General features: G+C 44.8%; 41 non-coding genes and 1 pseudogene across 41 annotated transcripts; all 42 read right to left on the reverse strand.

Moving 5' to 3' along the window:
- Positions 1 to 20: 20 nt before the first annotated feature.
- On the reverse strand, positions 21 to 139 carry LOC131735308 (5S ribosomal RNA). The gene has a single exon (XR_009327448.1). It is a non-coding gene; the product is annotated as a 5S ribosomal RNA (ribosomal RNA).
- A 100-nt stretch (positions 140 to 239) lies between these two features.
- On the reverse strand, positions 240 to 358 carry LOC131735309 (5S ribosomal RNA). Its single transcript, XR_009327449.1, has one exon. It is a non-coding gene; the product is annotated as a 5S ribosomal RNA (ribosomal RNA).
- Positions 359 to 458: 100 nt separating this feature from the next.
- LOC131735310 (5S ribosomal RNA) lies at positions 459 to 577 on the reverse strand. Its single transcript, XR_009327450.1, has one exon. It is a non-coding gene; the product is annotated as a 5S ribosomal RNA (ribosomal RNA).
- A 99-nt stretch (positions 578 to 676) lies between these two features.
- LOC131735355 (5S ribosomal RNA) lies at positions 677 to 795 on the reverse strand. The gene has a single exon (XR_009327495.1). It is a non-coding gene; the product is annotated as a 5S ribosomal RNA (ribosomal RNA).
- Positions 796 to 895: 100 nt separating this feature from the next.
- LOC131735311 (5S ribosomal RNA) lies at positions 896 to 1,014 on the reverse strand. Its single transcript, XR_009327451.1, has one exon. It is a non-coding gene; the product is annotated as a 5S ribosomal RNA (ribosomal RNA).
- A 100-nt stretch (positions 1,015 to 1,114) lies between these two features.
- On the reverse strand, positions 1,115 to 1,233 carry LOC131735313 (5S ribosomal RNA). Its single transcript, XR_009327453.1, has one exon. It is a non-coding gene; the product is annotated as a 5S ribosomal RNA (ribosomal RNA).
- Positions 1,234 to 1,333: 100 nt separating this feature from the next.
- Positions 1,334 to 1,452, reverse strand: LOC131735314 (5S ribosomal RNA). Its single transcript, XR_009327454.1, has one exon. It is a non-coding gene; the product is annotated as a 5S ribosomal RNA (ribosomal RNA).
- A 99-nt stretch (positions 1,453 to 1,551) lies between these two features.
- On the reverse strand, positions 1,552 to 1,670 carry LOC131735315 (5S ribosomal RNA). Its single transcript, XR_009327455.1, has one exon. It is a non-coding gene; the product is annotated as a 5S ribosomal RNA (ribosomal RNA).
- Positions 1,671 to 1,770: 100 nt separating this feature from the next.
- On the reverse strand, positions 1,771 to 1,898 carry LOC131735356 (5S ribosomal RNA; annotated as a pseudogene).
- A 100-nt stretch (positions 1,899 to 1,998) lies between these two features.
- Positions 1,999 to 2,117, reverse strand: LOC131735316 (5S ribosomal RNA). The gene has a single exon (XR_009327456.1). It is a non-coding gene; the product is annotated as a 5S ribosomal RNA (ribosomal RNA).
- A 99-nt stretch (positions 2,118 to 2,216) lies between these two features.
- LOC131735317 (5S ribosomal RNA) lies at positions 2,217 to 2,335 on the reverse strand. Its single transcript, XR_009327457.1, has one exon. It is a non-coding gene; the product is annotated as a 5S ribosomal RNA (ribosomal RNA).
- A 100-nt stretch (positions 2,336 to 2,435) lies between these two features.
- On the reverse strand, positions 2,436 to 2,554 carry LOC131735318 (5S ribosomal RNA). Its single transcript, XR_009327458.1, has one exon. It is a non-coding gene; the product is annotated as a 5S ribosomal RNA (ribosomal RNA).
- Positions 2,555 to 2,654: 100 nt separating this feature from the next.
- LOC131735319 (5S ribosomal RNA) lies at positions 2,655 to 2,773 on the reverse strand. The gene has a single exon (XR_009327459.1). It is a non-coding gene; the product is annotated as a 5S ribosomal RNA (ribosomal RNA).
- Positions 2,774 to 2,873: 100 nt separating this feature from the next.
- Positions 2,874 to 2,992, reverse strand: LOC131735320 (5S ribosomal RNA). The gene has a single exon (XR_009327460.1). It is a non-coding gene; the product is annotated as a 5S ribosomal RNA (ribosomal RNA).
- A 100-nt stretch (positions 2,993 to 3,092) lies between these two features.
- Positions 3,093 to 3,211, reverse strand: LOC131735321 (5S ribosomal RNA). Its single transcript, XR_009327461.1, has one exon. It is a non-coding gene; the product is annotated as a 5S ribosomal RNA (ribosomal RNA).
- Positions 3,212 to 3,311: 100 nt separating this feature from the next.
- On the reverse strand, positions 3,312 to 3,430 carry LOC131735322 (5S ribosomal RNA). The gene has a single exon (XR_009327462.1). It is a non-coding gene; the product is annotated as a 5S ribosomal RNA (ribosomal RNA).
- Positions 3,431 to 3,530: 100 nt separating this feature from the next.
- LOC131735324 (5S ribosomal RNA) lies at positions 3,531 to 3,649 on the reverse strand. Its single transcript, XR_009327464.1, has one exon. It is a non-coding gene; the product is annotated as a 5S ribosomal RNA (ribosomal RNA).
- Positions 3,650 to 3,749: 100 nt separating this feature from the next.
- On the reverse strand, positions 3,750 to 3,868 carry LOC131735325 (5S ribosomal RNA). The gene has a single exon (XR_009327465.1). It is a non-coding gene; the product is annotated as a 5S ribosomal RNA (ribosomal RNA).
- A 100-nt stretch (positions 3,869 to 3,968) lies between these two features.
- LOC131735326 (5S ribosomal RNA) lies at positions 3,969 to 4,087 on the reverse strand. The gene has a single exon (XR_009327466.1). It is a non-coding gene; the product is annotated as a 5S ribosomal RNA (ribosomal RNA).
- A 100-nt stretch (positions 4,088 to 4,187) lies between these two features.
- On the reverse strand, positions 4,188 to 4,306 carry LOC131735327 (5S ribosomal RNA). Its single transcript, XR_009327467.1, has one exon. It is a non-coding gene; the product is annotated as a 5S ribosomal RNA (ribosomal RNA).
- A 100-nt stretch (positions 4,307 to 4,406) lies between these two features.
- LOC131735328 (5S ribosomal RNA) lies at positions 4,407 to 4,525 on the reverse strand. Its single transcript, XR_009327468.1, has one exon. It is a non-coding gene; the product is annotated as a 5S ribosomal RNA (ribosomal RNA).
- Positions 4,526 to 4,625: 100 nt separating this feature from the next.
- On the reverse strand, positions 4,626 to 4,744 carry LOC131735330 (5S ribosomal RNA). The gene has a single exon (XR_009327470.1). It is a non-coding gene; the product is annotated as a 5S ribosomal RNA (ribosomal RNA).
- Positions 4,745 to 4,844: 100 nt separating this feature from the next.
- Positions 4,845 to 4,963, reverse strand: LOC131735331 (5S ribosomal RNA). Its single transcript, XR_009327471.1, has one exon. It is a non-coding gene; the product is annotated as a 5S ribosomal RNA (ribosomal RNA).
- A 100-nt stretch (positions 4,964 to 5,063) lies between these two features.
- Positions 5,064 to 5,182, reverse strand: LOC131735332 (5S ribosomal RNA). The gene has a single exon (XR_009327472.1). It is a non-coding gene; the product is annotated as a 5S ribosomal RNA (ribosomal RNA).
- A 100-nt stretch (positions 5,183 to 5,282) lies between these two features.
- Positions 5,283 to 5,401, reverse strand: LOC131735333 (5S ribosomal RNA). The gene has a single exon (XR_009327473.1). It is a non-coding gene; the product is annotated as a 5S ribosomal RNA (ribosomal RNA).
- Positions 5,402 to 5,501: 100 nt separating this feature from the next.
- On the reverse strand, positions 5,502 to 5,620 carry LOC131735334 (5S ribosomal RNA). The gene has a single exon (XR_009327474.1). It is a non-coding gene; the product is annotated as a 5S ribosomal RNA (ribosomal RNA).
- A 99-nt stretch (positions 5,621 to 5,719) lies between these two features.
- LOC131735336 (5S ribosomal RNA) lies at positions 5,720 to 5,838 on the reverse strand. Its single transcript, XR_009327476.1, has one exon. It is a non-coding gene; the product is annotated as a 5S ribosomal RNA (ribosomal RNA).
- A 100-nt stretch (positions 5,839 to 5,938) lies between these two features.
- On the reverse strand, positions 5,939 to 6,057 carry LOC131735337 (5S ribosomal RNA). The gene has a single exon (XR_009327477.1). It is a non-coding gene; the product is annotated as a 5S ribosomal RNA (ribosomal RNA).
- A 100-nt stretch (positions 6,058 to 6,157) lies between these two features.
- LOC131735338 (5S ribosomal RNA) lies at positions 6,158 to 6,276 on the reverse strand. Its single transcript, XR_009327478.1, has one exon. It is a non-coding gene; the product is annotated as a 5S ribosomal RNA (ribosomal RNA).
- Positions 6,277 to 6,376: 100 nt separating this feature from the next.
- On the reverse strand, positions 6,377 to 6,495 carry LOC131735339 (5S ribosomal RNA). Its single transcript, XR_009327479.1, has one exon. It is a non-coding gene; the product is annotated as a 5S ribosomal RNA (ribosomal RNA).
- A 100-nt stretch (positions 6,496 to 6,595) lies between these two features.
- LOC131735340 (5S ribosomal RNA) lies at positions 6,596 to 6,714 on the reverse strand. Its single transcript, XR_009327480.1, has one exon. It is a non-coding gene; the product is annotated as a 5S ribosomal RNA (ribosomal RNA).
- Positions 6,715 to 6,814: 100 nt separating this feature from the next.
- LOC131735341 (5S ribosomal RNA) lies at positions 6,815 to 6,933 on the reverse strand. Its single transcript, XR_009327481.1, has one exon. It is a non-coding gene; the product is annotated as a 5S ribosomal RNA (ribosomal RNA).
- Positions 6,934 to 7,033: 100 nt separating this feature from the next.
- Positions 7,034 to 7,152, reverse strand: LOC131735342 (5S ribosomal RNA). Its single transcript, XR_009327482.1, has one exon. It is a non-coding gene; the product is annotated as a 5S ribosomal RNA (ribosomal RNA).
- Positions 7,153 to 7,252: 100 nt separating this feature from the next.
- On the reverse strand, positions 7,253 to 7,371 carry LOC131735343 (5S ribosomal RNA). Its single transcript, XR_009327483.1, has one exon. It is a non-coding gene; the product is annotated as a 5S ribosomal RNA (ribosomal RNA).
- Positions 7,372 to 7,471: 100 nt separating this feature from the next.
- On the reverse strand, positions 7,472 to 7,590 carry LOC131735344 (5S ribosomal RNA). Its single transcript, XR_009327484.1, has one exon. It is a non-coding gene; the product is annotated as a 5S ribosomal RNA (ribosomal RNA).
- A 100-nt stretch (positions 7,591 to 7,690) lies between these two features.
- On the reverse strand, positions 7,691 to 7,809 carry LOC131735345 (5S ribosomal RNA). The gene has a single exon (XR_009327485.1). It is a non-coding gene; the product is annotated as a 5S ribosomal RNA (ribosomal RNA).
- A 100-nt stretch (positions 7,810 to 7,909) lies between these two features.
- Positions 7,910 to 8,028, reverse strand: LOC131735347 (5S ribosomal RNA). Its single transcript, XR_009327487.1, has one exon. It is a non-coding gene; the product is annotated as a 5S ribosomal RNA (ribosomal RNA).
- A 100-nt stretch (positions 8,029 to 8,128) lies between these two features.
- LOC131735348 (5S ribosomal RNA) lies at positions 8,129 to 8,247 on the reverse strand. The gene has a single exon (XR_009327488.1). It is a non-coding gene; the product is annotated as a 5S ribosomal RNA (ribosomal RNA).
- Positions 8,248 to 8,347: 100 nt separating this feature from the next.
- LOC131735349 (5S ribosomal RNA) lies at positions 8,348 to 8,466 on the reverse strand. The gene has a single exon (XR_009327489.1). It is a non-coding gene; the product is annotated as a 5S ribosomal RNA (ribosomal RNA).
- A 100-nt stretch (positions 8,467 to 8,566) lies between these two features.
- On the reverse strand, positions 8,567 to 8,685 carry LOC131735350 (5S ribosomal RNA). Its single transcript, XR_009327490.1, has one exon. It is a non-coding gene; the product is annotated as a 5S ribosomal RNA (ribosomal RNA).
- A 100-nt stretch (positions 8,686 to 8,785) lies between these two features.
- Positions 8,786 to 8,904, reverse strand: LOC131735351 (5S ribosomal RNA). Its single transcript, XR_009327491.1, has one exon. It is a non-coding gene; the product is annotated as a 5S ribosomal RNA (ribosomal RNA).
- A 100-nt stretch (positions 8,905 to 9,004) lies between these two features.
- LOC131735352 (5S ribosomal RNA) lies at positions 9,005 to 9,123 on the reverse strand. Its single transcript, XR_009327492.1, has one exon. It is a non-coding gene; the product is annotated as a 5S ribosomal RNA (ribosomal RNA).
- Between the last annotated feature and the right edge of the window lie 51 nt (positions 9,124 to 9,174).

Below are 9,174 nucleotides of genomic sequence, written 5' to 3' on the forward strand. Positions count from 1 at the left end.
ATTTCAATTGTAAAATGTAATGCCTGCAGCACTTGATATTCCCAGGTGGTCTCCCATCCAAGTACTAACCAAGCCCAACATTGCTTAGCTTCTGAGATCAGACGAGATCAGGCTTATTCAAGGTGGTGTGGCCGCAGGCGATTGCATTTCTGCTTTCATGACTTTTATGTTTAGTGAGCTGGGGGTGATTCCTCCAAAATTTCCTTTTGTCCTCCACACATTTCAATTGTAAAATGTAATGCCTGCAGCACTTGATATTCCCAGGTGGTCTCCCATCCAAGTACTAACCAAGCCCAACATTGCTTAGCTTCTGAGATCAGACGAGATCAGGCTTATTCAAGGTGGTGTGGCCGCAGGCGATTGCATTTCTGCTTTCATGACTTTTATGTTTAGTGAGCTGGGGGTGATTCCTCCAAAATTTCCTTTTGTCCTCCACACATTTCAATTGTAAAATGTAATGCCTGCAGCACTTGATATTCCCAGGTGGTCTCCCATCCAAGTACTAACCAAGCCCAACATTGCTTAGCTTCTGAGATCAGACGAGATCAGGCTTATTCAAGGTGGTGTGGCCGCAGGCGATTGCATTTCTGCTTTCATGACTTTTATGTTTAGTGAGCTGGGGGTGATTCCTCCAAAATTTCCTTTTGTCCTCCACACATTTCAATTGTAAAATGTAATGCTGCAGCACTTGATATTCCCAGGTGGTCTCCCATCCAAGTACTAACCAAGCCCAACATTGCTTAGCTTCTGAGATCAGACGAGATCAGGCTTATTCAAGGTGGTGTGGCCGCAGGCGACTGCATTTCTGCTTTCATGACTTTTATGTTTAGTGAGCTGGGGGTGATTCCTCCAAAATTTCCTTTTGTCCTCCACACATTTCAATTGTAAAATGTAATGCCTGCAGCACTTGATATTCCCAGGTGGTCTCCCATCCAAGTACTAACCAAGCCCAACATTGCTTAGCTTCTGAGATCAGACGAGATCAGGCTTATTCAAGGTGGTGTGGCCGCAGGCGACTGCATTTCTGCTTTCATGACTTTTATGTTTAGTGAGCTGGGGGTGATTCCTCCAAAATTTCCTTTTGTCCTCCACACATTTCAATTGTAAAATGTAATGCCTGCAGCACTTGATATTCCCAGGTGGTCTCCCATCCAAGTACTAACCAAGCCCAACATTGCTTAGCTTCTGAGATCAGACGAGATCAGGCTTATTCAAGGTGGTGTGGCCGCAGGCGATTGCATTTCTGCTTTCATGACTTTTATGTTTAGTGAGCTGGGGGTGATTCCTCCAAAATTTCCTTTTGTCCTCCACACATTTCAATTGTAAAATGTAATGCCTGCAGCACTTGATATTCCCAGGTGGTCTCCCATCCAAGTACTAACCAAGCCCAACATTGCTTAGCTTCTGAGATCAGACGAGATCAGGCTTATTCAAGGTGGTGTGGCCGCAGGCGACTGCATTTCTGCTTTCATGACTTTTATGTTTAGTGAGCTGGGGGTGATTCCTCCAAAATTTCCTTTGTCCTCCACACATTTCAATTGTAAAATGTAATGCCTGCAGCACTTGATATTCCCAGGTGGTCTCCCATCCAAGTACTAACCAAGCCCAACATTGCTTAGCTTCTGAGATCAGACGAGATCAGGCTTATTCAAGGTGGTGTGGCCGCAGGCGATTGCATTTCTGCTTTCATGACTTTTATGTTTAGTGAGCTGGGGGTGATTCCTCCAAAATTTCCTTTTGTCCTCCACACATTTCAATTGTAAAATGTAATGCCTGCAGCACTTGATATTCCCAGGTGGTCTCCCATCCAAGTACTAACCAAGCCCAACATTGCTTAGCTTCTGAGATCAGACGAGATCAGGCGGATCAGGCTTATTCAAGGTGGTGTGGCCGCAGGCGACTGCATTTCTGCTTTCATGACTTTTATGTTTAGTGAGCTGGGGGTGATTCCTCCAAAATTTCCTTTTGTCCTCCACACATTTCAATTGTAAAATGTAATGCCTGCAGCACTTGATATTCCCAGGTGGTCTCCCATCCAAGTACTAACCAAGCCCAACATTGCTTAGCTTCTGAGATCAGACGAGATCAGGCTTATTCAAGGTGGTGTGGCCGCAGGCGATTGCATTTCTGCTTTCATGACTTTTATGTTTAGTGAGCTGGGGGTGATTCCTCCAAAATTTCCTTTTGTCCTCCACACATTTCAATTGTAAATGTAATGCCTGCAGCACTTGATATTCCCAGGTGGTCTCCCATCCAAGTACTAACCAAGCCCAACATTGCTTAGCTTCTGAGATCAGACGAGATCAGGCTTATTCAAGGTGGTGTGGCCGCAGGCGACTGCATTTCTGCTTTCATGACTTTTATGTTTAGTGAGCTGGGGGTGATTCCTCCAAAATTTCCTTTTGTCCTCCACACATTTCAATTGTAAAATGTAATGCCTGCAGCACTTGATATTCCCAGGTGGTCTCCCATCCAAGTACTAACCAAGCCCAACATTGCTTAGCTTCTGAGATCAGACGAGATCAGGCTTATTCAAGGTGGTGTGGCCGCAGGCGATTGCATTTCTGCTTTCATGACTTTTATGTTTAGTGAGCTGGGGGTGATTCCTCCAAAATTTCCTTTTGTCCTCCACACATTTCAATTGTAAAATGTAATGCCTGCAGCACTTGATATTCCCAGGTGGTCTCCCATCCAAGTACTAACCAAGCCCAACATTGCTTAGCTTCTGAGATCAGACGAGATCAGGCTTATTCAAGGTGGTGTGGCCGCAGGCGATTGCATTTCTGCTTTCATGACTTTTATGTTTAGTGAGCTGGGGGTGATTCCTCCAAAATTTCCTTTTGTCCTCCACACATTTCAATTGTAAAATGTAATGCCTGCAGCACTTGATATTCCCAGGTGGTCTCCCATCCAAGTACTAACCAAGCCCAACATTGCTTAGCTTCTGAGATCAGACGAGATCAGGCTTATTCAAGGTGGTGTGGCCGCAGGCGACTGCATTTCTGCTTTCATGACTTTTATGTTTAGTGAGCTGGGGGTGATTCCTCCAAAATTTCCTTTTGTCCTCCACACATTTCAATTGTAAAATGTAATGCCTGCAGCACTTGATATTCCCAGGTGGTCTCCCATCCAAGTACTAACCAAGCCCAACATTGCTTAGCTTCTGAGATCAGACGAGATCAGGCTTATTCAAGGTGGTGTGGCCGCAGGCGACTGCATTTCTGCTTTCATGACTTTTATGTTTAGTGAGCTGGGGGTGATTCCTCCAAAATTTCCTTTTGTCCTCCACACATTTCAATTGTAAAATGTAATGCCTGCAGCACTTGATATTCCCAGGTGGTCTCCCATCCAAGTACTAACCAAGCCCAACATTGCTTAGCTTCTGAGATCAGACGAGATCAGGCTTATTCAAGGTGGTGTGGCCGCAGGCGATTGCATTTCTGCTTTCATGACTTTTATGTTTAGTGAGCTGGGGGTGATTCCTCCAAAATTTCCTTTTGTCCTCCACACATTTCAATTGTAAAATGTAATGCCTGCAGCACTTGATATTCCCAGGTGGTCTCCCATCCAAGTACTAACCAAGCCCAACATTGCTTAGCTTCTGAGATCAGACGAGATCAGGCTTATTCAAGGTGGTGTGGCCGCAGGCGATTGCATTTCTGCTTTCATGACTTTTATGTTTAGTGAGCTGGGGGTGATTCCTCCAAAATTTCCTTTTGTCCTCCACACATTTCAATTGTAAAATGTAATGCCTGCAGCACTTGATATTCCCAGGTGGTCTCCCATCCAAGTACTAACCAAGCCCAACATTGCTTAGCTTCTGAGATCAGACGAGATCAGGCTTATTCAAGGTGGTGTGGCCGCAGGCGATTGCATTTCTGCTTTCATGACTTTTATGTTTAGTGAGCTGGGGGTGATTCCTCCAAAATTTCCTTTTGTCCTCCACACATTTCAATTGTAAAATGTAATGCCTGCAGCACTTGATATTCCCAGGTGGTCTCCCATCCAAGTACTAACCAAGCCCAACATTGCTTAGCTTCTGAGATCAGACGAGATCAGGCTTATTCAAGGTGGTGTGGCCGCAGGCGATTGCATTTCTGCTTTCATGACTTTTATGTTTAGTGAGCTGGGGGTGATTCCTCCAAAATTTCCTTTTGTCCTCCACACATTTCAATTGTAAAATGTAATGCCTGCAGCACTTGATATTCCCAGGTGGTCTCCCATCCAAGTACTAACCAAGCCCAACATTGCTTAGCTTCTGAGATCAGACGAGATCAGGCTTATTCAAGGTGGTGTGGCCGCAGGCGATTGCATTTCTGCTTTCATGACTTTTATGTTTAGTGAGCTGGGGGTGATTCCTCCAAAATTTCCTTTTGTCCTCCACACATTTCAATTGTAAAATGTAATGCCTGCAGCACTTGATATTCCCAGGTGGTCTCCCATCCAAGTACTAACCAAGCCCAACATTGCTTAGCTTCTGAGATCAGACGAGATCAGGCTTATTCAAGGTGGTGTGGCCGCAGGCGATTGCATTTCTGCTTTCATGACTTTTATGTTTAGTGAGCTGGGGGTGATTCCTCCAAAATTTCCTTTTGTCCTCCACACATTTCAATTGTAAAATGTAATGCCTGCAGCACTTGATATTCCCAGGTGGTCTCCCATCCAAGTACTAACCAAGCCCAACATTGCTTAGCTTCTGAGATCAGACGAGATCAGGCTTATTCAAGGTGGTGTGGCCGCAGGCGATTGCATTTCTGCTTTCATGACTTTTATGTTTAGTGAGCTGGGGGTGATTCCTCCAAAATTTCCTTTTGTCCTCCACACATTTCAATTGTAAAATGTAATGCCTGCAGCACTTGATATTCCCAGGTGGTCTCCCATCCAAGTACTAACCAAGCCCAACATTGCTTAGCTTCTGAGATCAGACGAGATCAGGCTTATTCAAGGTGGTGTGGCCGCAGGCGATTGCATTTCTGCTTTCATGACTTTTATGTTTAGTGAGCTGGGGGTGATTCCTCCAAAATTTCCTTTTGTCCTCCACACATTTCAATTGTAAAATGTAATGCCTGCAGCACTTGATATTCCCAGGTGGTCTCCCATCCAAGTACTAACCAAGCCCAACATTGCTTAGCTTCTGAGATCAGACGAGATCAGGCTTATTCAAGGTGGTGTGGCCGCAGGCGATTGCATTTCTGCTTTCATGACTTTTATGTTTAGTGAGCTGGGGGTGATTCCTCCAAAATTTCCTTTTGTCCTCCACACATTTCAATTGTAAAATGTAATGCCTGCAGCACTTGATATTCCCAGGTGGTCTCCCATCCAAGTACTAACCAAGCCCAACATTGCTTAGCTTCTGAGATCAGACGAGATCAGGCTTATTCAAGGTGGTGTGGCCGCAGGCGATTGCATTTCTGCTTTCATGACTTTTATGTTTAGTGAGCTGGGGGTGATTCCTCCAAAATTTCCTTTTGTCCTCCACACATTTCAATTGTAAAATGTAATGCCTGCAGCACTTGATATTCCCAGGTGGTCTCCCATCCAAGTACTAACCAAGCCCAACATTGCTTAGCTTCTGAGATCAGACGAGATCAGGCTTATTCAAGGTGGTGTGGCCGCAGGCGATTGCATTTCTGCTTTCATGACTTTTATGTTTAGTGAGCTGGGGTGATTCCTCCAAAATTTCCTTTTGTCCTCCACACATTTCAATTGTAAAATGTAATGCCTGCAGCACTTGATATTCCCAGGTGGTCTCCCATCCAAGTACTAACCAAGCCCAACATTGCTTAGCTTCTGAGATCAGACGAGATCAGGCTTATTCAAGGTGGTGTGGCCGCAGGCGATTGCATTTCTGCTTTCATGACTTTTATGTTTAGTGAGCTGGGGGTGATTCCTCCAAAATTTCCTTTTGTCCTCCACACATTTCAATTGTAAAATGTAATGCCTGCAGCACTTGATATTCCCAGGTGGTCTCCCATCCAAGTACTAACCAAGCCCAACATTGCTTAGCTTCTGAGATCAGACGAGATCAGGCTTATTCAAGGTGGTGTGGCCGCAGGCGATTGCATTTCTGCTTTCATGACTTTTATGTTTAGTGAGCTGGGGGTGATTCCTCCAAAATTTCCTTTTGTCCTCCACACATTTCAATTGTAAAATGTAATGCCTGCAGCACTTGATATTCCCAGGTGGTCTCCCATCCAAGTACTAACCAAGCCCAACATTGCTTAGCTTCTGAGATCAGACGAGATCAGGCTTATTCAAGGTGGTGTGGCCGCAGGCGATTGCATTTCTGCTTTCATGACTTTTATGTTTAGTGAGCTGGGGGTGATTCCTCCAAAATTTCCTTTTGTCCTCCACACATTTCAATTGTAAAATGTAATGCCTGCAGCACTTGATATTCCCAGGTGGTCTCCCATCCAAGTACTAACCAAGCCCAACATTGCTTAGCTTCTGAGATCAGACGAGATCAGGCTTATTCAAGGTGGTGTGGCCGCAGGCGATTGCATTTCTGCTTTCATGACTTTTATGTTTAGTGAGCTGGGGGTGATTCCTCCAAAATTTCCTTTTGTCCTCCACACATTTCAATTGTAAAATGTAATGCCTGCAGCACTTGATATTCCCAGGTGGTCTCCCATCCAAGTACTAACCAAGCCCAACATTGCTTAGCTTCTGAGATCAGACGAGATCAGGCTTATTCAAGGTGGTGTGGCCGCAGGCGATTGCATTTCTGCTTTCATGACTTTTATGTTTAGTGAGCTGGGGGTGATTCCTCCAAAATTTCCTTTTGTCCTCCACACATTTCAATTGTAAAATGTAATGCCTGCAGCACTTGATATTCCCAGGTGGTCTCCCATCCAAGTACTAACCAAGCCCAACATTGCTTAGCTTCTGAGATCAGACGAGATCAGGCTTATTCAAGGTGGTGTGGCCGCAGGCGATTGCATTTCTGCTTTCATGACTTTTATGTTTAGTGAGCTGGGGGTGATTCCTCCAAAATTTCCTTTTGTCCTCCACACATTTCAATTGTAAAATGTAATGCCTGCAGCACTTGATATTCCCAGGTGGTCTCCCATCCAAGTACTAACCAAGCCCAACATTGCTTAGCTTCTGAGATCAGACGAGATCAGGCTTATTCAAGGTGGTGTGGCCGCAGGCGATTGCATTTCTGCTTTCATGACTTTTATGTTTAGTGAGCTGGGGGTGATTCCTCCAAAATTTCCTTTTGTCCTCCACACATTTCAATTGTAAAATGTAATGCCTGCAGCACTTGATATTCCCAGGTGGTCTCCCATCCAAGTACTAACCAAGCCCAACATTGCTTAGCTTCTGAGATCAGACGAGATCAGGCTTATTCAAGGTGGTGTGGCCGCAGGCGATTGCATTTCTGCTTTCATGACTTTTATGTTTAGTGAGCTGGGGGTGATTCCTCCAAAATTTCCTTTTGTCCTCCACACATTTCAATTGTAAAATGTAATGCCTGCAGCACTTGATATTCCCAGGTGGTCTCCCATCCAAGTACTAACCAAGCCCAACATTGCTTAGCTTCTGAGATCAGACGAGATCAGGCTTATTCAAGGTGGTGTGGCCGCAGGCGATTGCATTTCTGCTTTCATGACTTTTATGTTTAGTGAGCTGGGGGTGATTCCTCCAAAATTTCCTTTTGTCCTCCACACATTTCAATTGTAAAATGTAATGCCTGCAGCACTTGATATTCCCAGGTGGTCTCCCATCCAAGTACTAACCAAGCCCAACATTGCTTAGCTTCTGAGATCAGACGAGATCAGGCTTATTCAAGGTGGTGTGGCCGCAGGCGATTGCATTTCTGCTTTCATGACTTTTATGTTTAGTGAGCTGGGGGTGATTCCTCCAAAATTTCCTTTTGTCCTCCACACATTTCAATTGTAAAATGTAATGCCTGCAGCACTTGATATTCCCAGGTGGTCTCCCATCCAAGTACTAACCAAGCCCAACATTGCTTAGCTTCTGAGATCAGACGAGATCAGGCTTATTCAAGGTGGTGTGGCCGCAGGCGATTGCATTTCTGCTTTCATGACTTTTATGTTTAGTGAGCTGGGGGTGATTCCTCCAAAATTTCCTTTTGTCCTCCACACATTTCAATTGTAAAATGTAATGCCTGCAGCACTTGATATTCCCAGGTGGTCTCCCATCCAAGTACTAACCAAGCCCAACATTGCTTAGCTTCTGAGATCAGACGAGATCAGGCTTATTCAAGGTGGTGTGGCCGCAGGCGATTGCATTTCTGCTTTCATGACTTTTATGTTTAGTGAGCTGGGGGTGTTTCCTCCAAAATTTCCTTTTGTCCTCCACACATTTCAATTGTAAAATGTAATGCCTGCAGCACTTGATATTCCCAGGTGGTCTCCCATCCAAGTACTAACCAAGCCCAACATTGCTTAGCTTCTGAGATCAGACGAGATCAGGCTTATTCAAGGTGGTGTGGCCGCAGGCGATTGCATTTCTGCTTTCATGACTTTTATGTTTAGTGAGCTGGGGGTGATTCCTCCAAAATTTCCTTTTGTCCTCCACACATTTCAATTGTAAAATGTAATGCCTGCAGCACTTGATATTCCCAGGTGGTCTCCCATCCAAGTACTAACCAAGCCCAACATTGCTTAGCTTCTGAGATCAGACGAGATCAGGCTTATTCAAGGTGGTGTGGCCGCAGGCGATTGCATTTCTGCTTTCATGACTTTTATGTTTAGTGAGCTGGGGGTGATTCCTCCAAAATTTCCTTTTGTCCTCCACACATTTCAATTGTAAAATGTAATGCCTGCAGCACTTGATATTCCCAGGTGGTCTCCCATCCAAGTACTAACCAAGCCCAACATTGCTTAGCTTCTGAGATCAGACGAGATCAGGCTTATTCAAGGTGGTGTGGCCGCAGGCGATTGCATTTCTGCTTTCATGACTTTTATGTTTAGTGAGCTGGGGGTGATTCCTCCAAAATTTCCTTTTGTCCTCCACACATTTCAATTGTAAAATGTAATGCCTGCAGCACTTGATATTCCCAGGTGGTCTCCCATCCAAGTACTAACCAAGCCCAACATTGCTTAGCTTCTGAGATCAGACGAGATCAGGCTTATTCAAGGTGGTGTGGCCGCAGGCGATTGCATTTCTGCTTTCATGACTTTTATGTTTAGTGAGCTGGGGGTGATT

This window comes from Acipenser ruthenus, unplaced genomic scaffold (genome assembly GCF_902713425.1).
Source record: "Acipenser ruthenus unplaced genomic scaffold, fAciRut3.2 maternal haplotype, whole genome shotgun sequence".
In the NCBI taxonomy this organism is placed as follows: Eukaryota; Metazoa; Chordata; class Actinopteri; order Acipenseriformes; family Acipenseridae; genus Acipenser; species Acipenser ruthenus.